At 37.8% G+C, this 27838-nt stretch overlaps 1 protein-coding gene and 1 long non-coding RNA gene across 2 annotated transcripts in view; both read left to right on the forward strand.

The window, feature by feature from the left end:
- Positions 1-15622, forward strand: part of LOC120311462 — a 121010-nt gene extending 105388 nt beyond the window's left edge. The window contains exon 3 of the long non-coding RNA XR_005557627.1: positions 11758-15622. This is a non-coding gene — a long non-coding RNA (uncharacterized LOC120311462). The remainder of the gene's footprint in view (positions 1-11757) is intronic.
- The window catches only part of LOC120311494, a 528108-nt gene that overhangs the window by 430391 nt on the left and 69879 nt on the right, over positions 1-27838 (forward strand). The gene's annotated exons all lie outside the window — the stretch shown is intronic.

The raw sequence follows: 27838 nt of genomic DNA on the forward strand, positions 1-27838 counted from the left end.
GGCAGAAAGGAAGTATCCAGAAGCCAAAATAGGTAAGATGGCGGATGGAGCATTGCAATGCAAGCAAATGAATACTGAACACACATTCAAAAGGAGTGCAGCTTGCATTACAAAACTCTGTCTTGCTGACGTAGAAACCAATGACTATGAAGTTACAATCCAATAGATCCCAAGAAGGTGGAATGAGAGGAAAAAAGAGTAAATTTTTATTTATATTTCATGTGGGTGTTTGATTATAAGCTGCCGAAGCATCAGTACCACTGAAGATACACTTTCAGCAATAAACCTTGCTAAAGCTACTCAGGCTTTTGAAGAGATGTGGTAAAATATTATGAATGCCATTTTATCAGGGGATGGCATCAGAAATGCTGTCTTTTAACTCTGCAAATGATGAGCAGACAAATCATTCAAATCGCTACCCATAAGAAGTAAGAATTAACAAATAGGACCCAAAAGCAGTGGCTTCCTTTAAGTAATGTATTACAAGGATTAGTGATGCATTTCATGGTTAGTTCTTCTGCAAAAGAGATTCACCTCTCTCTTGTTTCCTTAAAAATCAAAGTATCTTATTTTCCAGTCAGATATATATGATTGTGTACAGGTTAATTCACACTTGTTTGTTTGTTTAGATGTTGATTTAGGATTTTTTAAAAATATCCTAGATACAAATTAACTAGCATGCACACAACAAAAATTAATTTGTGTATAGTAGTCTATACGCACTGACACAAATGCACATCCATAAACTTGCATATAAGATTTTTTTTCTTGCATAATACACCAATTGCCCTTAAAAGAAAACTTGAGAGTTATAGCTTTTTGGCAGCTAAGATGTTTAGAAACCTTACTGGTTTGAGGATATGGACATTCATGTCAGCAAAAGATAAGGTATGTCTAAATGTAGACATTGAACAATCTGATATTGTAATACAGAACACTGAATTTAATTTCACACTTCACAGACAATAAGGTCACATTCCTTCATTCATGTTTTCTTTTTTAACCAAAAGCTTTGTCTAAGCTGCAGAATGAACTTTAGAGTTAGAATAGACAGATGACAAATAAATGAAAGAAAGATGAAAGATAGAGAGAGAGATAATAGAAAAAGATGATGATGAGATAGATAGATAGATAGATAGATAGATAGATAGATAGATAGATAGATAGATAGATAGATAGATAGATAGAATGAATTTCAGGCTTGTAATTTACAAAATTTAAAAAAATGGGTTTAATACTATTCCTTAAGAAAACTCAGCCCCCAAATGGTACATCATCCCTTCAGTGCTGTCCCCTATGCTTAAAATGACTAATTCAGGTCATCAGTCAAAGGGCAGAGCTGCTGCTGAGTGAAACACCACAACAACAGAACTCAGTGGAATTTGTGCAGTTAAGAGCAGAGGTAACAGACAGGAAAGGAACCAGAAGGTCATCATCTCAATTAGGTTCATAGTGCACTGCAACATGAAGAAAAAGTGTTTGCTAGAGTGAATCAGCTTAACGCATACATGGAACCTATAGATCGCCATCTTACCCCAACAGTCCTGAGTAATTTCTATTAACAGAGAGGAAAAGAACCTTTATGTTTGTTTAGTGCAATGCATTTTAGATACATCTGAGAATGTGATGCCATTTAATAGAGAGCGTGGGACCTTCCTGCTCCAGACCATTGCTATTCTCTCCAACTCTTTCAGATGGAGCACTTCAGGTCAAGATATCAAATTGGTTTTGAGATTTAATGACTTTTATTTTGGTGCCTGTCAAAATGTGGTTCAGTTTTCAGACTGGCTTTCTAATATCTGACCAAGCTTTGTAAGATGTAACACTCTCCAAATGTTTGTTTTGCTGTGCTTTGCTGGAACAAAGCAGTTTATTTTTAGCCTGCTGAATGCTGTTAAAAAAAAAAAATACATTGAGAGGAAGAGCAATATGTAGAAAGGAGCTAAAGAGTAAGGCAATAGATTCTTTTTGCTTTTGCAAGATTGGTGTGAATGAACTAAGAATAAAAATGTGCTAATCAGGATGTATTAATTGTTAGGGGAGTCCTCTGGGCAGAATGTTACCTGGTTGTCCTAGAACTATGTGGCCTCAAGGGATCCAGCAAACGAGTTTCACAAACATTCAACCTTCAATAGAGTGATATGTTACTAAACAGCTGTAGTTATAAATCTTCTTTCTTTCTGAAGCTAATACCTACTTGATCCTGAGGCTATGTACAGTCCGGTTGCCAAAAAAAACTCTTCAGATTTTGCTGAATAGGACATGTTAAACCAAAGGCCTTGGAAATAGCTGCAGCTTGAGCCTCTTTCTGCTGTTTATGACTTCTTCCGAGAAGTGGGCCCATTAACTCTGTGTCAAGACTGGGAATGCCAGAATAGTTGAGTCAATGGAATTAAAAGCCTGGACTAGGGCAATGGCAACGGATAATCTTCAAAAAGTGAAATTAGGTAAATTGGAATATATCAGGCATAAAACCCCCAAATTGCACTCCTCAATGTTTTCCCACTTTAAAAAAAAAGTAATCAGAACATCTTCAAATATATTTATGCTAATTGTTTAACCTCTTTTGCCCCAAAACTATTAATTTAGACTTAATTTGAAAACCTTTATGTTTAATTGATGGATGGCTTAATTAAAACTTTATCTGATTGATTTGATGTTTTTGGAGTGTCAGGTGACCAATATATTTATCTTCTGAGACTGGTTGTTATTGTTTTTGTTACAGGTACAGAATAAAATGTTTTAAATTTCCTGTTCTTTTTCTCAAATTATCAAGTGCTTTCAAACCCCAAACATATATATTTAAATACAATTAAACAATCTCATACCTGATTAAAATCCAGGTGAATCAATAGTTAACAATTCTAAAGTAACTTCTCTGACAATTAAATAAAATGCCAATTTATTAGAAATGAACCCTGTCTGCAACTATGTTTATATGCAGTATTGGTCTAAATTGTGATGTAGTTTCTGTGCTATCCTGATCCAGCGCTTCTGCTTTCTTAAACCATAGTGAATGCCAGGGGTCTTCAAACTTGGCCCTTTTATGACTTGTGGACTTCAACTCCCAGAATTCCTCAGCCAGTGTGCCTGGCTGGCTGAGGAATTCTGGGTGTTGAAGTCCACAAGTCATAAAAGGGCCAGGTTTGAAGACCCCTGGTGTATGCTTTAGTGTGATGTGTAAACCTAAACAATTGTGATTTATGTAACAAATAAATTTGTAATTAAACAATCATGGCATAACACAGTGCAAGAACATTGCTTGAAGTTTTTAAGAAGAGACTGGACAGCCATTTGTCTGAAATGGTATAGGGTTTCTTGCCTGAGCAGGGGGTTGGACTAGATAACCTCCAAGGTCCCTTCCAACTTTATTATTATTATTATTATTATTCTCAATCATCGCACAGTCAGCCAGATGTTCAGACTGGATTTGGCATTTTGTCTACCTATCGAGTCCTTACCCAGGACCTGGGATAGGCAGATGTGGATGTTTGATGGTATTACAGGTATCGTCGCAGGATGGAAGCAGTTCCTAATAAGGCCGCCTTTTGCAATTGACTAATAGCGAATTTGTCAATGCCAATGGTGTTCAAGTGGTGCTCCAGTTGTTTTGGGATTGCACCCAAGGAGCCTATGACTATTGGTACTACCCTTGCTTGCTTTTGCCACAGTCTTTCTATTTCTATTTGTAGGTCTTTGTATTTTGTTATCTTCTCCAGTTCTTTCTCTTATTCTGCTATCTCCAGGCACTGCCACATCCACTATCCAGACTTTTTTGTCTTTCTTATCGACAATTGTTAAGTCTGGGGTGTTATGTTGCAGGTGCTTGTCTGTTTGAATTCTGAAGTCCCAGAGCAGTTTAATTTTATCATTTTCTATGACTTTCTCTATTTTATGATCCCACCAGTTTTTGCTTACAGGCAAATGATATTTTTTGCAGATCTTCCAATGCACCATTGTTGCTACTTTGTCATGCCGCTGCTTGTAATCAGTCTGTGCAATCTTCTTGCAACAGCTTACCAAGTGGTCCACTGTTTCTTCAGCTTCTTTGCATAGGCGGCACTTACTGTCTGTTGCTGTCTTCTCAATTTTGACTTTGTATGCATTTGTCCTTAAGGCTTGGTCTTGTGCAGCCAGAATTAGTCCCTCGGTCTCTTTCTTCAATTTTCCTGCTCTTAGCCATTGCCAGGTTTTATTATTATCTGCTTTCCCAGCTATTTTTTTCATGTATTGGCCATGTAGTGCTTTGTCTTCCCATGCCTCTATTCTGTTCTTCATTTGGTCTTTCTTGTAGGCCAGTTTGGTCTCTCCAGTAGTCAGTAAGCCTTCCTGATATACTAATTTCAGTGCATCTTCATCATTGTTCTTCAGATATTCTTCCAAAGCCATTTTTTCTTCTTCAACCATCTGATGTACTTGTAGCATTCCACGCCCACCTATTTGCCTTGGTAGATAAAGTCTATCAATGTCACTGCGTGGATGAAGGGCATGATTCATTGTCATTATTTTTCTGGTCTGCCTATCCATTGCTTTTAGTTCTGCTTGAGTCCAGTCCACTATTCCAGCTGTGTACCTAATGACTGGGATTGCCCAGGTGTTGATTGCCTTTATGGTATTTCCTCCATTGAGTTTGGATTTAAGATCTTCTTCACTCTCTTGATGTATTCACCTCTAATCTTTTTCTTGACTTCAGTGTGCTTGATGTTGTCAGCTTGAAGGATACCCAAGTATTTGTAGTACTCTTCCTCATCCAGACTCTTAATGTTATTTTCGTGGGGCATCTTGATTCCTTCAGTTTTCACTATTTTTCCTTGTTTGATAGTAAGTGTGGCACATTTGTCCAAGCCAAACTCCATTACAATATCTTGGCTATATATACGGACAGTGTTGAGCAGCGATTCTATTTCAGATGATGTTTTTCCATACAGCTTCAGATCATCCATGTAAAGGAGGTGGGATAGTCTGGCAGATGTTTTTGATGTTTGATAGCCATGTCCTGAGTTATTCAGTATTGTTGACAGAGGAAACAGTGCAATAACAAATAGTAATGGTGATAATGAATCTCCTTGAAATATTCCTCTCTTGATATTAACCTCTCCCAGCTTTCACCATTGATCTGCAACTGTGTCTTCCATTGTGCCATCGATTTTTGCACAAATTTTCTGATGTTTCTACTGACTCCTGTTATTTCTAGGCACTTGATTATCCAGTCATGTGGCAGAGAGTCAAATGCCTTTTTGTAGTCAATCCATGCCACATTCAGGTTGGTCTTCCTTCTCTTGCAGTTTTCCAAGATCATTTTGTCTATTAGGAGTTGATCTTTTGTTCCTCTGCTATTGGGGCGGTTTCCTTTCTGCTCAGGTGGAAAGAGATTGTTTTCAACTAGATGCTGTTGTACTGCATCAGCTACCACACCAGTTAGTAATTTGAAAGTTGTTGGTAAGCAGGTAATTGGCCTGTAGTTACCTGGTGTTGCCCCTTTTGCTGGATTTTTCATTATTAGGTAGGTTTTCCCAGTTGTTAGCCACTTTTCAATTTCTCCTCCTTGTAGTATATTGTTGAATTGCTTGGCAATGAGTGGGTGTATAACAGTTAGATGTTTCAACCAAAACCCATGCAGTTCATCTTCACCTGGTGCTGACCAATTTTTGATTTTCTTTGCTCTTTTTTCTACCATTTTTGTTGTTATTACTAGTTCTTTCATTTCAACTTCTGTTTTATTTGCATCCACCTCTTTTAACCAAGCCGCATCCTTGTTGTATTTCTTTGGGTTATCCCATATCTGCTTCCAGAACTGCACTGTTTCTTCCTTGTCAGGTACTGACTGATTCCTTGCAGTTTCTCCATTGATGGATTGGTAGAAACGTTTCTGATTGGATTGAAATTGGAGGTTCTGCCTATAGTTTGCAATTCGAGCTTCATATCTACTGATTTTCCTGGCTATAGCTGTTATTTGTTGCTTTATTATTTCCAGTGCTTCCTTGATCTTCCTTGTTTCTAAGTGGTATTTCTTGATTAGGTATTCTTTGGTCTTCTTGTTCTTCAGCTTCTTTTCTTTCATCTGTTCTAGCTTGCTTGCATGTGATCTTAACTTGCTGATCTTATTTTCTAGTCTAACCTTCCATTTTTGTGGTGCACTGTTTGTTTGTTTTTCTTTTTTGTTGATTTTGCATCCCAGGTATTCTGTTATAACTGCAGCTGTGCTGTACATTAGTTGGTTTGTTTCTTGCAGTGAATTGGTGCTTATACTTGCTATTGCAGTATTTGCATCTTTTAATGCTTGTGCTAGCTGTTTCTTTGGAACAAGCTTCAATGCAGGCAGCCTTATTCTGTTGTTTTTGTGCTGTTCTAGATGCTCAGTTATTCTTTGTTTCAATTCTTTTATTTCTTTAGTTAGAGGGTTTTGTTCTTCCTGAGGAAGAGGTGCCTGGTTTCCAAATGAGAACAGTTGTATATCTCTACTGGATTCTTCACTGCCAACTCCCCCTGGTTTGCCTCTACATTCTGAATTACTTCTTGTAAGGCTTTGATTTCTTTGCCCTGGGTAAACCTTTGCAGTTCGTCTAATTCTGTTTCTGTAAATACTTTATTTCGTGTTATAAATCGGCGTTGATCTGCTAGTCTCTGTTCTGTTATTTCTGATTCTGGATGTTGTTCTTTCCAGAATTGGTGCATTCGTTTTAGATATCCTCGTCTTGTTGGACTTGATCTGTAGTAACAGATCATTATTTCTTTGTTTTCCATCACTGTGTATCTGCGACGGGTAAACACCTTTTCTTCCAGTAGTTCTGCAGCTGCTGGCCCTGGTTGCTCAGCCAACAGTCCTGAGTCCTGTAACCCATTTTTCACCAGATATCCAGGAACTCCAATATCTAGTGCGGACCTTGTTAACCCGGGCGACGTCCGAGCCGGTATGGCATTCTGAAATTTACGTCTCACCATATTTTTTATGGGAGAGACACTCTTTGTCTGACTCCTCTGATGAGACCTGTCCAGTATGGTTGAACCTCTGGCATAGCTCTCATCTTCCTCAGAGTACACAAGCCCCACAACCACGTCAAGGTAGTGCCTCACTGGGGGTTATTATTATTATTATTATTATTATTATTATTATTATTATTATTATTATTATACAACTGACCTTGTAGTAAAATTTAAATCCTTGTTTCTTAACTTTAGCCAGTCAATATTCATATGGTCCTTATGTAACCTATAGTAATGCCTATTTGTTTTCTGTCAAAAGTCAAAAGCCTCAGCATTTGTTCTTACATCTAAATGAGATATATGTATCTCAGATGTGACATTGTTTTTATTAATCTCCTTTGAGACAACTAAATTCTAATCTGAATAATAGCCAGCATAAAAATTTAAAACAAGCAACAGAAAGCTGTTGTAAAAAGCACTACAGTTAGCATCTGAAGAGTGTGGGGGGGGGGACTAAAATACATCAAAATGGCAGGCCCAATCAGGTTATAAAAGCCCAACCCCTTTCTAATATGTTGGCCTAAATTATACAGACATAAAATGCAGAATGGCTTCAGTAACCTCAGAATGCCTGCCATTTTGATGTTGTTTAATAATTGTATTAAACGTTTTAATTATAATAGTAAACAATAATACAAACAAAAAAAAGGAGAACACTGAGTGAATAAAAAGTGCTAGAAAACAAGAAAGAAAAAATGTAAAAAAAATCCCTATAAAAACAACTTCCCATCCTCATCACAAATATAAACAATATATAACACTATATTTTTACCTCTTCTTAATTAACTATTATAAAATTCTTCATCCCACAACTCTGTTCTTCATTATAGAAAAATCCAATAAGTAAAGTCTTCTCCAATCCAGGAGTGGTGTTAACAAAAAGTCCAAACAGAGCCTTAAAATAATAATATTAATTATACAAATGGTAAAACTCATCATTCCATATCACAATTCTTAATTGTAAGCAAATCTACATTTAGAAGATCAAGTGGTCTCAGTATTTTATTATAAACAAAAGGCTGAAATGCAACATGACAAAGAGGGATAATATCTCCTTTAGAAAGAGAAAGCTCACAAAGGTTGCTAAATGCAAAGATAATTAGATACTAAGACAATTTAGATGCTGTCAGATTAGGATACAGTAGTAACTGTAGGGGGAAAGGCTTAAAAACCAAGGGTTTTTTTTCCCCATTCAATCATGTCCAATTCTCAAAGACTGCCTATACAAGTCCCTCAATTAACTATTAATTTATTTCTAGTCCAGTATAAGCAAGTCCAAAAAGAACCATCCAAAAAGAATGTGGCATTTTAACTCTGATTGAATCAACCAACTTTATGTTCCTTCCTTTTGTGTAAAAGAATCTTGCTTTTTAATCCATTATTCATCCACGAGTAATCCATTTAATTTGTGATTATCAATTCTTATCTCAAATTTCTTTCTTTTTGATGTTGTTAATCTGCCTATAGGTACCCTTAATTGGACACACCTTTCAAAAATGGTAGTATTTTTTTTAATCAGTGTTTTTTTAAACAAATAATACTGTACATTATAATGTATAGCATCATTACAGATATACTGTATGTTTGGTCCTATGGAGCATTTTAAAGCAAGATATTAACGGAATGAATATTTATTTGTTTGTTTGTGTGTATTTATTTATCCATTTAGCAAACATATATGACCACCCAGCTCACACATGATTACTCTGGGAAGCTTATAAAATGGATGTCTCTGAAATAATTTAAAAAAAAGAAATTATCAAATATGCAGCTAATGTCATACTAATGTCCCTTGTGGCAGGGTTAGATTTTAGAATGGTATATGGTTGTAATCAAACATAAGAGTCCTATGCCTCTTTTATTCTCCCATTCCTATATTGTCCAATGAATGTATTGAATGATATACTACCATACTACTTTATTAGTCACTACTTGCAATGAGGATAAAATTTCACAGGGTGATAATGCAATATGCATTTTATTTTCAAGACGCAACAGGAATGGAGGGGAAAAAGTATGGAATTCCTCTTCTTTTTTGCAGAGCTCAGGAATCAAATTCCATAACATGATAAAAATGCCATTATTAATATTGTGATTAAATACATTCAGCTGGCAGTTGTACAACATTCACAGACTATTAATCATTGCTGCTACCTAAAACTGACATAAATATTAAAAGGGAATCCTATGATACAATCTTTCCTGAACTCTACTATTCAGTATGCAGGGTAAGAAGGTGAATATTTGCATATTGTTCTATGCAAATAGAAAACCAATACATTAAAAAGCTAATCAATATCTTTCTCCAAAACTGTACTTGCACAAGTGCCGTATTTCATGAGAAAGGCATTCGAGCATGGAATTTCTCCATCTTCAATCTGAAGAATAGGGTAGAGGGAAAATAATGTTATTTGTTTTATAAACTATTCTGGCTTATTCCATAAACTGCAGCTAAGGCAGCCCAACCGATGACTGGCTGGGGAATTCTGGGAGTTGAAGTCCACAGCTCTTAAAGTTGCCAAGGTTAGACACTCCTTTTCTAGAGGAACTTGATCAAAACTGCTTTCTATCAAAATTGCCCAAGCTTGCCACATAGCTAGATTGAGACATGCCTTTAATACATTTCCTCTTGCCTACGCAGACAGGATAGACTTCCTTTTGGGTCATGTTTTCTCGTTGCTTTTAGCCCATGTGTTGTCTGTTTTCCTTTTATAGACCAGATGTTGATCAGTTTAAACACGAAAAACGAAAATGTTAACAAGAGCAACAATATGTAGAGTAGGAGTAACTATAACCTCTAAATTCAAAAAAAGCTACAATAACAGGGATGAACAATTTCAAGAAACAAGGTTGTTGAAAAGGAGATATCCTTTATTTCCAAAGTATTACAATCATCTTACATATCCCCCTAATGATCCCATTCTTCCCTTGAATTCTCCAAACCCTAAACTGGGACAAAATGAGTTCTCCCTTCAAAGAATAAACCTCTCTATGAAACAGTACCCCAAACCCCTGCAATTTTTACACTTCTTACTATTAAAAGTAATTGAACAGAAATTAACATACTAAATCACCCAACTCTATGATCAACTCTATTTCCAGCAATGGGTGTGGTCTTGATATAACCCCCATATTTTTTTTCTGTATTTAATTTTATTAAGGATTTTGATTACAATAGTAAAAAGTAATACAAACTAAACTGAAAAAAGAAGAATCAAGACTGTAGTGAGAAAGATTGAAAAGTACAGAGAAAAGGAAAGAAAGAAGAAAAATATATAAATGACTTCCAATCTTCATTGCAATAAGTTTAGACAAATGTAACAACTCTTCACTCCCTGTAACATTACAAACATATATCTCTACCATCCCTTAAACAAATCCATAAAAAAAAATCAACTTTTCAATCCTGATGTCAGCAAAAGTCCAGAAAGGGTTGCCAGAACTTTGCAAAAAAGTCTAATTATAACCTTGATCAAGTAAATAAATGTTATATTCCTTCCCTTTATATCCAACAGTCTTCACTTCTAGCTTATTCAAAAATTGTAGGATTTGATTTCTTTCCATTCTTTTTTATCCTACTGCACAAAAATCTTCAAGGATTTAACTAGCCTCTTTTGTAGATTCAATTAAGAAAACATTTTTCAGATTATTTTCTTGGTCTGTCATTTGCATTTCTCCTTTAATTTTTTAAAACCTCAGCCAGTTTTTTGTTTTTTGTTTGTATATCCAAGAAAGCATTCTTTTTCCAATTCATTCTTTTAGCCTGAGATGGGTGGCAAACACGATAGATAGATAGATAGATAGATAGATAGATAGATAGATAGATAGATAGATAGATAGATACTGTAGATCAGTGGTTCTCAACCTGTGGGTCGCGACCCCATTTGGGGCCGAACGACCATTTCACGGGGGTCGCCAAACAACACAGTCCGCCATTTTTTTCCCCTTTTCCTTAGCTGTGCTACTCCCTTTTATTCTATTGGCTTTTGAAAGCCAATAGAATAGACTCTCTTGAATAGAGTCTAATTCTATTGGCTTTCAAAGCCAATAGGAATTGTCCAGGCTGTCTCTGCCCTGCTGAGCCCGCCAAAAGTCCCATTCTGCAAATGGTGCTGCACCAGTTGAGTAGTCCTCGACTTACGACCGGTTGAGTAGTCCTCAACTTACAACCGGTTGGGGGTCGCGGCATTAAAAAGGTTGAGAACCACTGCTGTAGATAGAGTGAATTTTCCCCCCATGCCATCACTCTGCTGAACACTTAATTCCCACAGCACTGTCTCTATTATTTTTTCTCCTCATCTTTCCTACTATCTTCTCCTATTGGTTTCTTATGTTGTAGTTTGTAACTTATGATTAATGATTGTAACTATGATTTATGATCTATTACCTGCTGTTTATATATACACTGTGAGCTTATGTATCGGAGACAGATTCCTTGTGTGTCCAATCATACTTGGGTAATAAATAATTCTATTCTATTTATGCTGATGCTGTTTCTATTAGGTACAAGTATGGATTATTTTTTGTGTGCGTGGATATGTTGAAAAAGCAAGAAACTTCTCAATTATGACACCTCCACTTTAGAGATCTTTCACTTCTGAAATATGAGAGGCATTTCAATAGATCAGCTTCTGTGATATCTTAAAATGCATCTTTTGATCCATTTGGAGCTGACTAGTTTGAATGTACAGACCCTACACAAAACAGTTTTATAAAGCATTTTTTGCTCTCTTCATTTAATTATATCAGCTGTTTGCCCCTTTTTTAATTCAGGAGAAATATGGGAAGAAAGAGGAAGAAGAAAGAGGAAGAAAAAGGAGTCTGTGACAGAAACAGTATTTGAACGGGAGATAATCTCAATTCTTACCACAACCTCTTAGCCATGAAGCTCCTGCAGCAGCAATTAGCAACATGAAGATTGAGTCCAATTTAACTAGAGCTTCCCAAGTAGCTCCAAGCAAGCTTATGCTGAAGTTGCTTATTTATTCCCAGTTCTTTATTCATTTGAAACCCTAACGGACAGCTCAATCAGTCAAGTATCTACAACCTAAAGTTTATATGAGGCTACACCTAAGAGAACTAACTCATGTCATATGTCTTTAATCAAGGCATTCTGCAGTTCAAGATAAACAATAATTTATAATGAGATTTTAAGGAACTGGAAGTAAGTCCCATAGGCACTAAACCATAAGGAAATGCTGTAACATTTGAACTTTCTCCATGTTGGGACAGAAGCTTGACAACAGATCCTTGTTTTATTTCTCACCTCAGCCATTTCTCCAAGAAACTAATAAAAAGTTCAAAGCCACTTCCACTGAACAAAAAACACTCTGGGAATAGAGGTTGGGCTCACATGCTGAAAATATACTGGAATAATCAGTTCTTGCTTTCTACGTTTGGTCTGTTAGTCTTTCGTCAAAATATGTCCCTCATCCTAACACAGATTAGTTGCTAACATACTATTTCACAAAACATGGATATTTTTCTGCATTAGAATATTAAGTACTTGCTTTTTTGGTCAATTTTATTTGGTAGACTGAGACTGAAGTTCTATATATCTATGCCTTTCTGTGTATGAGATAGAGAGAAAATGTGGACACATTTGCACATTTATTATTTTAGGGAACTTCTATCCACGCTTATATGAATGTCATAACTATACTTTTATGACTTTAATTTAACACATGAGTGGTTTCCTGGGTAAACTTTCACTTTAATCTCACTTTCACACCATACAATAATATGATACCCTCACACAGCCCATTATGAAGAAAAGCTCAGGACAGCTTTCATATTCGTGCATGTTTCAAGTATTGAGTGAAAAGTCTGCAATGACTCAGTTACATTGCAAAAGAGAACATTTAAAAGAACCGGTTGAAATCACTGTTTTTAAGCAACATTGTTGCTGTGAAAAAATAGATTAAAATTGCATTAGTGTGGCTAACATAACACAGACTGAATTAACACATGCTGTAAATCAGGGGTCCCCAACCCCCAGTCTGTGAACTGGTACCGGGCCACAGCATGCCAGCAACTGGTTCACACAAACAAGCAAAGCCCCATTCATGGGATGCAGGCAGCATACAAAACCACACACTCTCTGGTCCGTGGAAAAACCTTTCTCCACGGTTTAGGGTCCCTGGTGCTCTAAAGGTTGGGGACCTCTGCTGTAAATGATTGAAATTAGCTTCACTGAGGCCAGATCTAGTGTTGTAACAGGAACAAAGTTGTGGCTATGATAATCCTTGTGTGCTTAGTCCTCCTATTCATCTAATGAGAACAGTTTATAATGTGATATCATTGTCAATCCAATCTGACTTCCAATGAATTCAAAAAACAGTGGTAAAACTTTATCACAATAATAGTCTCTTATTTGCCAAAAAACAGTGAGTATAACTTGAGCTACTGCAGTCAGACATAGCTACCTAATATTGGAAGACAATTTATTTGTTTGCTTGTTTGTTGAATTTATATAGCCACTGTCAACTGTCCAGTTGGCGAATCCAGAAAAAGAAATTCCTAGGACATTATTTGACCAAGAGTATAAACTTTATTGAACAAACCTCATTGGCACAGAAGAAGCAAAACCAGCTCTGGATTTCCCACACAAAAACAAGCATAGATAATCCCCCCCTTTCCCTACTGTCTGCCCTCAATCCATTACATTCACCAATCACTTCTGTTCATTTTGTTATGGGAACCAGCCAGCCATGCTGGGACATCTGCTCGGTGTGTCCTTGAAATGGAAGCAATGTCTCACGAGAGCCAACGGATGCTTGGATGCCATTCCCCCCACCCTTGAATTCCATTCCACCTCCCTCCCTTTTATTGTCAGGCTGTGAGCGAAGCCAAATGTAAGTAAAAATGCGAGTCAGTCTTGACAGCCACCTACTCGCTCACCGCAACTCTAGGCGGCTTACAAAAGTTCCTTGTCTTTGCTTGGTGAACTGACTGACTGATTCTTGGATATTGCCCAATTGTTGACTGGATTAGTATATTTACAAAAGACAATTTCTCAAGTTTTGTGAGCACAGCTATATTTTCCTGGGGGAAAATGTTATATCTGTTTTAGTTTCAGCATCTGCAGTCTTCTTGGACAAAATGCTCTTAGCGCCCTATTCCTTGAGCGTATTCATCTTGGAAAGTTGCTACTCTCTTTTTATTCACTCTGGGTCCAATTCAAAAGATAGAGATTGAAGAACTTGCTGTTTCTTTTCTCCCTCTTCTGATTATTTGCTTTATTGGAAAAGATAAAGGAAGAGAATATAGCAGGGAAGAGCGGACAAGTCAGGAGATCTCAAGAATTCAACTTCCAATCTCTTACTAAGATAAGTTGTTTCCAGTTTCTAACCTTGGTAGGCTTATATCAGGATATAATCATAAGCAAACTGAAAAAGAGAGGGGGGGGAGACCTTCTCCACTGTGTTAAATGAGGAACAATGACTGGAACCTTTGAAGGACATGCTATACTCCATATTCGAAAGGGCCATGGCTAAGAAGCAAAAGAGACTAGGGCAAAACTCAAAGTTGATTTCATTCTATATCATTTAATTGTACTAGATGGAGAACATTTGTAAATAATACAATTTATAAAAAAAAATGCAAGCATTTTTCTCCTTCTGTTACAAATCAGCAGCAATGTTTAGAGAAACTGCCCCTAAAACTTGTATGGACTGCAGATTGTGCACTCATGCTAATTAAGTAAAGCTATCTCTTTAAAGGACAGAAATTGTTCCAAATAATACTCTTTAATGAGCAGATGTGCATACAAAGCTTCTTGGTAGAAGATACTCTATTTCTGCTTGTTAATATAACTAGCAGTTGCTTATTTTAAGCTCTTGAGAGCTTGGAAATAATAAATATTATACTATTTCTGTCCACATTGTGTCATTTTTCTAATCAAGTTCACCAAATTGGTGATAAATCAGATGATGTTAAATCTTACATATACTCTTTGTATATAAAACCATTTATACAAACAACCCAGAAATTTGCCTTTACTGGGAGAAATACGCTAATACAACGTCATCCACTATTACAAGTAGTAGTGCTGCCAAATCACTTGTTTAAATATTTGATCTCTTATAACCCTCATGTTCCCTCCACCGCTGTTTGGGTACATTATGTCATCAGATTCTGGAAGTTTATAAATTCAGTAGAATAAAAGCTATGGTTAATCTGATTCAGCTGAGGAGGTAGAAAAGAAGATTTCATTAAGCTTGCAATATATAACTGTTGATCAAATGCTATGTTTAAATGCAGAAATATCTTTTTTGAGGGACCTATCTATATTTATATCTAATGACAATAAAGATATTCTATCTATATCTATATCATCTAGGTATGAATGAACTCTTAATGGGATATTCCCCGTTTTGTATGTTTTTTCCCCCCCTCAGTCCTCTTTGTCTCTGAAAAGTTGGGGAATCCTTTAGAATTATATTGAAAATAGCATTGATCTGGGAAATATACAGGGAAGCATAATTCATGAAAATTACTTTCTTCTTAGTTAATGAAGCTTCCATTAAATCAAATATCAAAAGTTCCTCTAATTGTGAAACAAGTCCCATGGAATTAGTTAGAGTGCAGTACTGTAGGCCACTTTAGCTGACTGTGTTCAGCAGGTCAGCGGTTCAAATCTCACCGGCTCAAGGTTGACTCAGCTTTCCATCCTTCCGGGGTAGGTAAAATGAGGACCCAGATTGTTGGGGGCAATGTAAATATATATATACATTGCTTACTGGTGTACACCGCTTAGAGAGTGCTTGCACTTAAAGCGGTATATAAGTCTCATAAATAAATAAATAAATAAATGTGACATCAAATAATGGCTAAGCCAAGTACAAGCTTAACAGTATTGTCATTATTTCCTCTCCTTTTTTTGCTTTTCTGGTTTGAATTGAAAATAGAAGCCATTGTTTTCCAATTCAAACGTAATAGTGAATTATAATTTGCAGAAAAATTGTCAGGCACAAAGAACCAGGACTATTTGTTTAGGTTGCAGCATAAATGATTTATTGAAACCTATTTCCAAGAATCTGGTCAACTAATGGTCAGCACTAAATTAGTGCTAGATATGGCTCAGTGGAATTCAAAGGGGCTGGACTTGGGCCTCTTGTGGCAATGCAAGGACTCCAAACTAATGGCCCATTTTACCTGACCCTGCAGTTCTGCCTGCTCTTCTACTGAAAAATGTGAGGAGACATAAGAGAGATTTTATCAGCTGTGTATATGTGGGTAGAATATTACCTATAGCAATAATATCCATAATACTGCAGACAGAGCCATATTTCAAGACTATATAGATATAAACAATTCAACTTTACAATTAACAATAAAAGGTCTATATTGTATATAATATGAAAATAAAAGGAAAAGAAGCTAGTACATTTATGTCATAGACAAAACAACTACACAAGAGGACTGTTTAAAAATACCTTCTTTAGTCATCTATTCATTAGAGTTATTTTCATGTCAACTCAAATTAAAAAGTGTGCAATTATAATACTTTTAAGAAATAAGAATGAGAGTATTTGATTATTGATTGCAATTGCTGAGTGTGCACAAAATTAAAGATGATTAGAGGGGAACCATCTTGCACATATGTACTATTCCTAAAATCAGATTTAGTTCCTTTTTTTCAGTCCATCAGTTATTGCTTTTTATAAAACTAACTTTTATAAAAGGTCATTGATAAAATGTTGGCTTAAATCTGCAAAAAATGGTGTTCACAATATACATGAAAATATATGTTAGCGTATATAGGTCAAATCATTTGAAAACAAAAATTTGTGTTTTGCCAAACTATAGGCTTTAAAGGAGATCTAATAATTGTTTTTGAAAGTTAAAAAGCATCTAAAGAAAAAGTAATCACTGAGATGTTCTATTCATTTATACTTTACAAATTATAAAAATGTTCTGAAAATCTTTAAAATGAGAATTGCTATCAGCCTACATAAGCATTTTCACCTGCTGTTAGTTATAAACTTCATGTACTATTCTTCTTCTAACCAAACCTTCTAGTTCCTTTCAATGTCCCATCAGTGTCTTTTCTTGTCCCTTGCTTACTAGCACAACCCATGAAATTATATAATTACATGGTTAAAAAAAATATCAAGATTTGCCATCATCAAGGCATGGTACATTATAATCTTTTTAAAAAATTAAAGCACTATCCTTATTTTCCTTTCCCGAGGTGGCTGCAATAATGAAATATATAACAAAAACGCCAAGGAGTTTGCATATGAACTATCTGTATAGTACTAGAAATATTTGCTGTACTTACTATCTCAGGAAATCCTCTGTAAAAGTATCAGACAGGACCAGACCTGCTTAGCTGGGCTGTGCAACGCTAAATATGTTTAATTGGAACTAAGTCCTTTTTAATTCAGTGGCGTTTTATTGCCTTAAGAGATTCCAACAGACCAAATGGTTGCTTGCAGAATGGCAACAGTAAAAAAAAAAAACTATTAAAGTGCATTGAATAAACACAGATCTTATTTGATAGGATCTATCTATCTTCCAGTAGGTCTGCCTTTTATATGAATTAATTAGTGATGCCGAGGTATTATCTGCATAGCTAATCATTTCATATCATCGACTCACTATAGAGCAGTGGTTCCCAACCTTTTCTATACCCCGCACCCCCAGAACGCTTCTGATATATTCCCACACCCCTTACAAAAGCTCAAAATAATGGCAACGAATTATGCATATACACTATAATTTTGAAAACCCAAGTTTTTGCACCCCCTGGAATATCATCTCGCCCCCCCCCAGGGGGTGCAAGCACCCCTGGTTGGGAACCCCTGCTATAGAGAATCAAGATACAGGGTGAGTCTGAATAGGTTGTTTTCCGATTACCAACAGCTAGCAAAGAAAGGGAATGGGTTTAATTCTCTTCTCTCCAGAGGCGTGTCAAAAAGAGAAAACCTGACCTGTCCAGAGGTGCAGACCTACTGCAGACCCACCTAAGCATGGGCAGTCTGAGGCTTATTAATAGGGTCCCTTGGCAAAGAGACAAGAGTTCAATATTCTTCTCCAGGACATGTGGTGAATGTCCTCATAATGACTATTTGGTTCCTTTTAATAATAGCAACAGCCTAGTATTTCTCATTATTTTTAAAACAAATATTTATCTTTCACATTTGTACATATACTGAGCCTGTGGCAAATTTTAACTATGAAAATCCTCACATCAAATCTACTTTAAAATTAGGTTTATGCAGTATAAAGAAAGGCAGGGTGGTTAAAAACTGATGCCTGCTGCTTGCTGAGCACTGACCCCTTAAGGAAATTCAGAATTACTGCATCTTGTCTAAGAAAGCCTTGGTTTCTCCCCCCCCCCCCCCAGCAAAACCTAAAATTTCAGTTTTCTGTGAACTATGCTTCAAGGATCTTGGCAGTTTATGTCAAAGAGTAGGTCACACTATTTCAATACCACATATTCAAGAATAAGAATATCGTGTCAAAGGCGTCACAATTGTCTAACAGAATTATTTGAACCTGCTTTAAAGAGGAGATTTTTGTCAGAGATTTGGGAAATCTTTTTATTATTCAAATGTAAACGGAACTAATTCTGGGCTTCCTACCACGATGGTCTTCACTCACCATGCCACACTACGAAGAGGGATTTCATTGTAATTTGAAGTTCTAAAACGTAATTAAGCAATCTTGGAATACAGTTTAAGAGACCTCTAAGAATTAGTTCCTTGTCCACTTACCAAACAGCAGGAAGTTGCCATATTTCCTGGTAACACATGCCATTTTTTTTCTTAAGTGCAGCTTTCTCTAAAGTCTAAAAATGATTCTTTGGTGTTTCTTACGCAAGGATTGCTGAGCACATAAAACCAACATTGCTTGCACAGGACGGCTGCACATGTCCATAAATTGCCTTGATTGTTTAAAATACATATGTGCTTTTTTTGGTCTTTAAGCAACTTTTTAAAAGTATTTTTGTATGTCAGCCATGAGCTAATGCACATATTTGAAACTGAGTATTTCCTACTTTGTGACATTCTATCATCCTATACCTCTGTTGCCTCTTTTGTTTAGCTGCAGTTACTTTATTTATGCCTTCTGTCCTGTCATGCAGCACTACAGATCTTCAGTGAAAGTTGGCCCTGGACTTTTCCTACATTTCAACACACACACACACACAGAGAGAGAGAGAGAGAGAGTTGGAACATTTTTATTCATTTCCATCACCATCTGCATTGGAAAATAGAGGTTTGGGGATGTTTGGTTTGCGTTTGAAATGTCTTCCTGTGGTACACAAGAAGTCCTCAACTTGCAAGCATTCATTTAGCAACCATTCAAAATTACAATAGTGACTTACAACTAGTCCTTGCACTTATGACCATACAAGCATCTGTACAGTCACATGATCAAAATTCAGGTGCTTAGCAACTGGAAGGTATTTATGACGGTTGCAGCATCCTGCAATTGCCATTTGCAACCTGACAAACAAAGCCAGTGGGAGAAGCTGGATTCACTTAACAGCCACATAGTTCACTTAAAAACTGTGCCTAAAAAAATCGGGTGTGACTCACTTAACCACCATCCTGCTTAGCAATGGAAATGCTGGTTTCATTCGGGGTCATAAATTGAGCATTTCCAGGTTAGCTTCTGTTTGCAAGTGTTCATTAAAAGAAAATGGAATAGCCATTGAAAACAACAGTATACACTTTGGAAAATCTTCCTTCTTAAGTGATCCCCAGTGGGCTCTCTTGCTTAAGAATAGAAGAAATATTTTGCTGGACCAAAACAAGATTCTCTTAGCCCATCTTTCTTTAAAAGATTCCTCCCATCGGAGACACTAAGCCCGCACTGCCTGGTTGCCTCATCCGCAGAACTGTTTCTGGAGGGCTGTGATGAAGAACAACAACTGTATTAATTCCCAGCTGACACTCAAAGTGATTGCCCAATCCTTCTATCTCAGGTGGCTGAAAAAATAGTAGTTGAACTACCCTCATTAAAAATCGATCAATCAATCAATCAATCAATCAATCCAGAAACAGGATGCTCAGAAAGTCAAATAGTATTCTAAGAAATCTGCTGAATTTTAGGCTAGCAACTTTTTACGAATAAGGCCAGTATTATACTGACTTCACTACTATTGCAGTCTCATTGAAAAATGGGTGGAAAAAAAAATCAAATGTAGTAATAATAATAATAATGCAGTTTGGGGTATGCATTTTGATACTTAGACTCTTATATGTGCATTAACTTTGTGTCTGGGGTTGTGTGTGTACAGATTGACAGACATATGTATAAAGGTAGTCTCCAACTTACAACAGTTCATTTAGTGACCGTTCAAAGTTGCAACAACTTATGACTGTTTTTCACACTTACAACTATTGCAGCATCCCCATATGGTCACTTGATCAAAATTCAGATACTTGACAAATGACTGTTGCAGTGTCCTGGGGTCTTTTTATCACATTCTGCAATCTTCTTTGACAAGCAAAGTCAATGGGAAAGCCAGATTCACTTAACAACTGTGTTACTAACTTAAGAATTTGCAGGGATTGGCAAGAAAGGTTGTAAAATGGGGCAAAACTTGCTTAACACATTTCTCACTTAGCAACAGGAATTTTAGGCTCAATTGTGGTCGTAAGTCGAGAACTACCTGGAATATGATTAGGAAGACCTACCCAGAGGAAACTCGCCATGACTTTCCTGGAATAGAAAAATGGGAGAAGGGGAATTGTCCAGTGGCCGCAGTAACCTCTGTCCAGATTGCCAAAATATCTCAGACAGGTATTTTTAAGCTGGCTCAGAATCAAACCAGCATGAGCAGAAAACAGGAGCAACTTAAATGACATGTATGGATGTGCTTTTGCAGAACACTAGGAGTTAACTAATATCGCGTGATAATTTCTTTCTAGATGGCAGCATACAGCAAAGATTCTGCGTACCTGGCACTTTCCAATTCCCCATAATAAGGAAGGAAGTTTGATCACATCAATTGGTTTCTAATTATACTTTTACTTTTGTGTTATCAACATGGATTAAATACATCTTGGGATCATTTCAGACACAGCAGTCTTGGAGGCCACAGAAAAGCACAGACCTGTTCCTATCTATCTGCCTGTAACTCTCTCTGTAACTAATTCTTACTGTGTTGGAAAGATTGCTAAACTGTAGTTTTCAGCTGGAAAATGGGATTGTAAAAGTATATGCTCCTGAAGGTAGATTCAAAATGCCTCAAATTGATAATTTAACCTTACCATCACAAATTTTTTATAGAGTAGAATTCTGTAAAGCTTGTCCTCTTTCTACTAAGCCCCAGTATTTGCAACTACCATATCTTGGCAGCAAAAATCTGGTTGAACACTAGATGGCAGTAAATATTTCTTTGTTGCCCTCTCATTATCATCTGGCTTTTGCAACCCAGATATAACTGTAAAGTGTGAGTTGGATTAATTTATGATTCTTGATTATGGTCATTATGATTTATAAACCATAGTTATAGCTTAGCTTACTATATGATCCAGGCAATTGTGATTTATTCTATACAACTCAACAGGCTTTTCATATGAGCTTGGAATTATTTGACAAGTACATTCAGATTAAGGCTTTGTTTTGAAATCCACTTTTTAAAAAAAAAGCTTTGGAATTCTTTCACTTTTAATTATTCAGGTAAAGTAACACTGTGATCACAAAACACACAAAACAAAGGTTAACTGAATTATGGTTTATTACATTAACCCGATTGCCTGGGTTTGAAGAACACACCAAAATGGGCTTGTTTCATGCAGTTTACCTTCTTGTCTTTTGTTGGCAGCAAAATATTTTAGATATTTTAATTTCTATAATATACAAATTACTAGAAAAAAGGAGAAAATATATATAATACACACATTCTGTGGGTATGTACATGTATGCATCTGTGTCTATATGTGTATGTGTGCACACACGTATTTATGTGAGTAAACAGGCTCAATATGTGAGTAAACTGATGGGCATATTGCCCTTATTTCAAGCTCAGACACTTGCTGATTTGTTTATTTTTAAATGTTCAAATGATAGCTCACTTTGGAGGAAGGGGGATGTCATTTGTAATGATTATGATTTTTGTTATGGCTAGGAACTGAAACCCAAAAACAATCCAGTTGTCTTAATTCTAAAAGCGTTAATGCACTTTAGGATATCTAACATCCTAAAAAAAATATTTGGAAGTAAATCCCATGGATTCTATAGACTTTTCTTCCTATATGTATAACAATGTATTGTAAATAAACATGAATAAATCTGGTTAAAAATTGTGTTCAGTAATGTTAAGCCCTGGTTTATTAAGCAAAACGCAAGCCACATCTTCCCAAACTGAATGCTCACAAATGTGAGGATTTCAGCCTTCACCTTCTCCAGGCAGTCAGGTCCTTGGTGGAAATATTGAAAATGCTGAATATGAAAGCAAGAGATTGGTAAATTTATTGTTTATGTAGTAGCAGAAGGCAATACGGTTAGGTGGTACTGTATGTTGCACACAAAAAAGTATAGGCCATTATAAATTTTAAAATGATTTATATTAACAAAGGATTAACTATAACAGACTTCTCCCAAATGTACATATATACATACATACAGTACATATATTAACTGAATGGCCATGGACCAAAGTATTCCAAATGAAAAGTGGGAACTCTTTCAAAACAAGGATTATACTTTTGGGTTTTTCAGTAACTGGATAAACAATAACATTCTAAGCTACAAGCGTGGGAAAAGATTATCTCTGCAGAGTGCATAGAAATGTCCAAAGTAAGGGTAGGTGCAGGTATAAGATAATATTATACATACATTTAAGAAAATGGCTACATTATTATAAAATACTGAGCATTTGTGCCTTCCTTTTGCCCCTGTTCTGCTAGATGGCATTGTTTCCTGAAAGACAGAATTTAAGAAATAGCGAAGCTGCCAGATTATCAATGCCCTTTGGGGAAGAGCTGAATTTCAAAACAAAGGAAGGTTTTGATCCACATTTCATATGTTAAACCATTAGAGCACCCATTAGATTTCTCAGTGTAAACTGGCGAGTTAATCTTGTTACTCCACTTCTGTGTATTGATTGAGGGTTGCCCTAAATTAAATCATCTGAAGTGCTGACCTAACAGAAAAAGGGATGCCAGGTGCAGTATTTTGCCAAATCTCATTGTCTGGGCCAGACCAGATGAGGCAGGATCTCCTGGTTCATTAACTATCAGCTATGGGGAATAAGCATCTGGATCAGGAGCTGTCATTGGCATCCAGACTTCGAAAGAAAGACGACTTCCCCATTTCTCAGCTTGTACCCTCATAGGTAATCTGTGGACCACATGACAAAAGCCTCTTAGTTTAACAGAAACAGACAACTTCATGAGAACCCGGGAAAGCCAGGATGGGCATCTAGCACTCTTCTCCCAAAACCTTTTTTGTACTTTTTGTTATAGCCCTTGTGTGTCCCAAACTGGCTTTTAATCATTCACCTCTATTGCAGAAGGAACTGCAGCAAATGCATCAGCCAGGGCCAACCCCAATAGTTGAAAATCTCTCTCTTTTTTTTTTTACCCTCTTAGGGGTGCAGGGACGATGTCCTCTTTTCCAGTGACCAAAGGATGCCTTTCGCTCCGTTACAGGGATCCCTCTTCGTTTTGTCCCCTCGTTTGTTGACAAACATCGCCACTACACGCCCGGCTCGGGCAAGAACGTAACAGGACCTGAGCAAAAGCACCTAAAGACGAACGAAGGCGAACGCACGTGTCCCAGGATAAACGCTGCAGGATCCAATCTGGGTCGGTCCCCAGGATCTTCACTCAGTGAAGTTCCTTGAAGTTCCAGCACAAGTCCGGAAAGCTGAAAGGAAGGCACAACCTCGGATCCCGGGGACCGACCCGGATTGAATCCTGCAAAAGCACCTATTTCTCAGGGGGGAGTTTGGAGGGAGCCCCCTCGGAGGACGGGCGGCTGGTCCTCTCTCTCCTTGCAGGCGGCCTCTGTTAGCCTCTCTCCGCCTCGACTAGTGATCCCTCGCCGCTGCTCCGCCCCGCCCGCCCACATTCCCACACCCTCGTGCCCCGGGGGGTTGCTTAGGCTCCTCCCGTCCCCGGCAAGGGGTGTGCGTGCGTGTGAGGGTGCCGGGGGCGGACGAACGCCCCCCCCCCGACACACACACACCTTTCCTGGGAAGGGGGTGGGGGGAGAGAGAGGAAGAACCTGGCAGAAATTCCCTGCCCCGAAGTTCTCTCTCGCTCGCGCTAAGGCTGCAGCAGATGGAGCCAGGAGGACCGAGGGAGAGCAGCGGGCGCTGAAGGCAGCTGTGCGAAGAGCGGAGGGGAAAAAAAAAGAGAACAGCGGAGAGAGAGAAAGAGGAGACGAAACTTTTCGCTCCGGCCGTTCCCCTCGCTCGCTCCCTCGTCTTTGCCTGGACGGCTGTGGGGAGGAGAGACGTTCGAGGAGAGGGGAGATTGCGGGGCGCACCAACACTGGACATGAACGACTCGCGGAGGGCAGCCACCCAGGAGCAGGGGGCAGCCGGCGTCGCCTCCTCCTCTTCCTCACCGCTGGAGGGTCCGGAGAAGAGGCGGAAAAACCGGAAAGGCAAAGGGGGCGCCGGCAAAAAAGGCGCTCCTCGGGAGGAGAACGGGCCAGGTAAGTCCCCAGAAGCGTTTCTTCTACAGGGATGAAAGCGAGAGGGCGCGCGCTTCAGCCTGGCGGGGAAGCGCAGGGTCTCCCGAGTAAGACACAGGTGGCGGCCTCGGCTTGATTGGGAAGCCTTCCCCCCCACTCCCGTCCCCAACTTAGGGGCACGTGTCCGTGCGCTCGCGGGCGCGCACGCGCCGAGGCGCGCGAGAAAGGTGGACACGCGTTGGTTCTCCCGCCTATCGCCGCCAACTCCAACCGAGCAGCAGGCGGCTTGAGCTTCGCCTCGAGTCTGGAGAGCCGGTTGGCCCCGGAGAAGGTCCCGCACGCGCCTCTTCTTTCCTTCCCCCTCCAAGAGTTTGGCGCTTCCAGATAGCCGTTCTCCCACGTCACAGCTTACGGCGGTGTGCGTTCATATAGCCCACTAAGTCGCTCGCTCGCTCGCTTGTATCGCCTTGGGAAATGGGGAACGGGTGTGTGTGAGGGTGGGTGAATGGAAGAGGAGAACACACACGGAGAAAGAAAGACATATGCACACACACACACACACCCCTGATCAGAAATCCTGGGAACGCAAAGGAGTGGCGCAATTCTCCTCGCCGCTTGGCCGGACCGTACAGGGTGAGCAAGCCCTCGCGTGCCTGGCGCGATAAGCTGCTTGGGAAGTGGTCGTGTGCTGGTTCTTCTTGGTAGCTGGGATCAGATCTGAAGGAATGTTCCTAAGTCTCCCTTCCCGCCCAGGCTCCCAAAAAAGGAGTTAGTCTTTGAAGCCCTGGACTAGTTTTCTCAAGAGTCAATCCAGCTGCTCCCAGAATAACTTACCTAAGATGAAACATACTTAGAATTACTCTGTATAAAGGTGCGAAGCATTGCTTGAATTCCTGGGAGGCATAGCTGTCTTTACAGTTATACACATCCATTATACTGTAGTCTTTAGCCTTCCTACTTTATTCACACTTAATAATAATGAGGTGGTCTTTGTAATCTCGATTTCTGTTTTGTCTTCGTAACAACAACCTTGTGAGGAAGATCTGCCCAAAACTACCCACAGAGTTTGTAATAAATTGAATTTTATACCTAAACCTTCAGTGCTTGATCATGCTTGCTCCATGATACGGACTTTTCTCCAACTTGCATAAATTCCATTTCGTGAAAAGTAGCAAATTTATAGCAGGGAGTATACAGACTTGGATAATCTCTGCACTCCTGAATATGGATGGCATGAATTGTGTTTCTGTGATCTGATAGTAAGGAATGTCAATACATAAAGTGGAAAATGCCTTTTAATGCATGCTTTTGGTTCAAGTTTATGTTCTGATAACCGTAGACAGGTGTGAACTTAAAGGTTGAATTTGATAGAATAAAGGGAGACTTTTTTCAATGCAATACAGCATGTAACTGCTTTGCTCTAGTTATTCTAGAAGTGACATCTTGTATACTATATTCGTATATAAGAATAATTGGTTATGTTCGGATTAAAATATTTCTTTTTTAAAATCAATGTTCTTGTATGACTTACTAAGAAAGGTGCATCATGCTATTCTAGACAGGAGAAGCTAAAACAGTGTACATCATGCCCAATTGTTTCTTTTGGGGGGATAATAAAAGTTTGTCTAAATTTACAAAGTTGTCGAAATTTACAACCATCAACATCTCTGTCACATCCATTAGCCTTAAGAGTTTTGCCAGTGCATCTGGTAGCGGTCATGTGTTTGGATGTTAAAAGTGAACTCTCACTAATAATGCTATATTGGTAGGATGTTTCCAGCAGTAGTTCCAGCTGTTGAACATCTGTAGCATGCTATTGAAGCAATGCTAGTTTCAGCAGCCTATTCCCAAGATTTCCAGAATCTGGAGAATAAGGACATGACATCTTCCAAGATGAATAATATTGGAGAAGACAGAAGTTTGGAAATAAGCAGTCAAATAGTTTCTTTGCAAATCTCTCCTGTTAATTTCAGTGTGAAACAGGTGTGTTTACCAATTAATCCATTTCATTATTTCCAGTGAATTACAAAACGGTATATTTTATTATATATTGCATAATGCCCTGCTTGTATATTCAGAAGTAAGCTTCATTTGCTTAAATGGGACTGACTTAGAAAGAAATAACTGTAGCCTTGAACTGATAAACCTGATGTTGTTAAAAGAATTTGAGCAGGGAAATATCTCTAGTTAAAATCTTTTCTCAAATCTGAATCTGTTAAGTGAATATTAGTAAACCTTTTTTAGACCTTATGTTTTCATTTGCAACAATAGGAATGACAATACTCATTATCACAGTAGGCCATCTAAGAGGCAGTGAAATAGTGTAGGAAAATTACTTTGGTTATTTGAAATATGTCATGTAAGTGTTAATTGTCCTGTTTTATATGTAAATCCATGGCCAGTGCAGAAGTTAACAGTTTCCATACTCAAGTTCTTTAAATGATAGGCTCATAGGTTATATCCCAAAATAAGTTTAAGGAACATCAAAGAAGAATAGTTGTCCTCTACTTTTCTTGCAACTGTTTGTATATCTTTGCAAAATTAGTGAGGTTAAAAGGATTCGTGAACAACTTAAATGGAACTCAAGTATTGCTTGGGAGTAGGTGAAATAGAAACTTCCCCTTTTTAAAATTAGGATCCAACCCTGGTTGCCAGCAACCCTTTTTCACCACACAATAAAACCCACATTAAGTCTTCAAAATGGTTTAGGCTGGGGACTGCAAAATGGAGATGAAGCCTTCCATTAATAAAGATATCTTGTAACCTTTTTCAGATAACCTAGCTTTGATCCAAACCATCAATTAAATTTCAGTACTTAAAACTTATTAAACTTATTTTTCTTACAGAAGTGTGTAAAAGACTATAATAAGACAAATCTCATTGGGAATTAGCTTGCCATTTTATTAGGAAATAATAACATTTTTTTGCATACTATGGCTACAAATCTGTTTAATGTATGCTCCTAGCATATAATGTATGAAAAGTGGATACACTGGTATATTTTTGAATCATTATAAACATTTTTGTCTTTGCTTCTTATCTCAAAATAACATATGAATCTTGAATTGGTTGACTTTAGGGCTTTTTTAAATGGTTTGGAACAAACCATTCAAAGATAATTAACTCTATCAGTAATCAGGATCCATGCAAACAAGTATGTCTATTTGTATACATGAGGAACTTGAAGAACTGTATATATGAGATTCTTGAAGAACTCTGCAGGGTAAACAATGCTTTTTTACATTTT

Source organism: Crotalus tigris, unplaced genomic scaffold (assembly GCF_016545835.1).
Source record: "Crotalus tigris isolate CLP2741 ecotype Arizona unplaced genomic scaffold, ASM1654583v1 scf7180000018368.3068619, whole genome shotgun sequence".
NCBI lineage: Eukaryota > Metazoa > Chordata > Lepidosauria > Squamata > Viperidae > Crotalus > Crotalus tigris.